This window comes from Plasmodium sp. gorilla clade G2 (assembly GCF_900097015.1).
Source record: "Plasmodium sp. gorilla clade G2 genome assembly, chromosome: 11".
Taxonomy (NCBI): Eukaryota; Apicomplexa; class Aconoidasida; order Haemosporida; family Plasmodiidae; genus Plasmodium; species Plasmodium adleri (nom. inval.).
This window is the reverse complement of record NC_041703.1, coordinates 1,777,501-1,780,517: the sequence shown is the minus strand read 5'-3', so window position 1 is coordinate 1,780,517 and position 3,017 is coordinate 1,777,501. Positions and strand designations below refer to the sequence as shown.

The following is a 3,017-nucleotide window of genomic DNA, read 5'->3' as shown; positions in this document are numbered from 1 at the left end:
GCCTTTAAAGGTGCGTCAAACCTTTAGATGGCGTAAGAAAAAATGACGCTAAATATATACATTAAAACTATCATATGTATTTATACACACAATATTTATAATATACGAAATAACATTTTTTACCTACCCATTCTATCCTTACATAATATATATAACTCTATATTAAAATAATATATACACAATATATAATATTTACAAAAATATTATGTAATTGTGGAATACATTTAATTACTATAAAAAAAAGTATATTTATAAATATATTAAAATATATATACATATGATACAAATGTTTATACAAATAAGTTATTATACAAAACTTTTTTGTCTTACACATCATATTACACATATATACAAATATATACTCTCAGAATCACCTTTTCTATAACCTTTATTATAGTAATCATCAGCACGTCGTTGTTATATATATTACAAAGAATAAAAAGGGTTGGAGAAATATTATTTAATGGAATATTTCCATTATAATTTTTACATTTATACAGCTATAAATGTTAAAATTAATTAAATAAAACAAACATGTTTTATTTTTTATGGATAAAAACCTTTGACTATACATATATTTGGAATATATTATATATCTTTCCATACTCAACTTTTATATAATTTATTTTGCAATATATTATATTATTACGTTGATTTATTTATTTCATAAACATTTTCTTTCTTATTTAACAATCCAAAAGAATAGAAATTTTTAATGAAAATGGGAAATTTTATGAACAAAAGAGTGAATTAATTATAAATATTAAAAAATTAAAAAAGAAAATAAAAAAAGTACATATTTTTTTTTTTTTTTTTTTTTTTTTTCTTATATATTATAATACTTCATCGAAACACACTAACTGGATTTATTCGTGATATTTCTCCTCTTTCTTCATGAAGCGATGCACAGCACCAATCATGTTTATTTATTTAAAAATTCGATATTATTTTTTCTAACTAATGATTTTTTAGTAAATTAATTCATGATGAAACATATTTTTAAATGTATGTTCATGTTAACATATATGCACGAAAATTTTATGACGTGATATATGCATTATAATATAAAATTTGAATGCCCATATATATATATATATATATATATATATATATATTTACATATTAATAATATAAAAATACTTAACTTGAAATATTTAATTTAAAATATTTAATCATATAATCCCATTCATTTTCAAAAATTAATAAATATATATTAATCCTTATATTTATATTCATCCTTTTATAACCTATTATCTTATATATATGCTTGTATTTTTTTCGAAATTAATATAGCATCATTATTAAGTATAATATATATATATATATATGTTATGCCATATACCATAGTAAATTCATGCTAGTAATATTTTAAAATTTACACCTTAATATATCGACATACATCAATTGAAAAAAAAAATATATATGAATATAAAAAGTTTAATATATTTCTTTTATCTGATTAATTTGAGTAAACGTTTTGTATTATTAACATAAAATACATCCATTTTATAACGTACTTTTTTCAAAATAATAAATTTATTTATATATAATATTATATCTTAATGTTTTACTAATGATATTCAAAATTATAAAATTTTTATTTCTTTTCTTTTTTCATTTTTTAATATATAAAAAAAAAAAAACACACTTTCGTCATTTCATTTATTACATCATATAACTATAACGATTTATAAAATATATTCCAACATTATCTGTATTCTTCATGAATAGTGATATTTAACTAGTTTTATTTTCCTTTTTATATTATTATTAAACTATAAAATTTTCCAATTATATATTTACAAAATATCATTCATATAGCATAAAATACCAACATTAATTATTTTATGAGAAATCTTAATTTCCTTTTTATTGAAAAACAAAACAAAACAAAAAAAAAAAGCAGAAAGTACATGAAAAGAAAAAGAAAAAAAATGAAGGATATAGAATTCATTTATTAGTTTTCATTTATTTTGAAAAATCATGATATATTTTGCTTTGTGTCTACCCATAATAAACTAGAGAAACTCAAGTATAAATTTAATAAATAATACATACATGCCTTCATAAATAATTATAAATATTATAAAAAAATAAATGAGTTGACATACTTATATCTTTGTATTACTATTCTATGCTGGATATATTAATGAAGAAAAGTTGATACATTATAATAATATAACTAAATCAGTTCTACACATCCAAATAATGTTTCCAATTAAAAATACTTATACATAAAACTTAAAAATATAACAAAAAATATAAAGCAATTAATTTTTTTTTGTAATTCATATAATTTTGTATGGTATACCTATATAATACATATCTTTTTTGAAGAATATTTGTTATCAAAAATACATACTAAATTTTATAACTTACATACCTTCAAGTTTTTTTGTAAATTTTCTTCCCAAAATTTTTACATTAAAGTTGTTATAAAAAAAAAATAAAATAATAGCTATATAGCTTCCTAATAATTTATAATAATGCTATATATAACTAATAAAATCCAAAATGGCTAGTTATATTTTATTTTTTTATTTTTTTCGCTAGTCGTAATTTGTGCAAACTTCAATAATTTGCCAAAAAAATATAAGAATTCAAATAAAAATAAAAACTCTTATTATTTAAATTTAACAAAATAAAATGAACATAACAAATTATACGTTATTACATATATATCATAAATATAAATAGATATAAATATTCACTTTATAATATATATTTTATTAAGAGAAACAAAAATAAATAATACACTTATGAAAACATATTAAATGGAAAATTAAAACTTTTATGTTTTTTAAAAAAGAAATATTAGTTTATAAAATAATTATACATATTAAAATAAATAAATAAGTAAATAAGTAAAATTATATTGAACAAAAACACTATAAAAAATCAAAGAAATAATAAAAAAATAAGAATTATACATTTAAAAGAATTTAAATTAATTAATCAAAAATTCAATTTATATGAAAATATATATTTAAATTTTATTTTATTTTTTATATATAATT

At 16.7% G+C, this 3,017-nt stretch overlaps 1 non-coding gene across 1 annotated transcript; it reads right to left on the bottom strand.

Moving 5' to 3' along the window:
* Positions 1 to 1,227: 1,227 nt before the first annotated feature.
* Positions 1,228 to 2,886, bottom strand: PADL01_1146200. Its single transcript, XR_003699366.1, has one exon. It is a non-coding gene; the product is annotated as an uncharacterized ncRNA (non-coding RNA).
* Between the last annotated feature and the right edge of the window lie 131 nt (positions 2,887 to 3,017).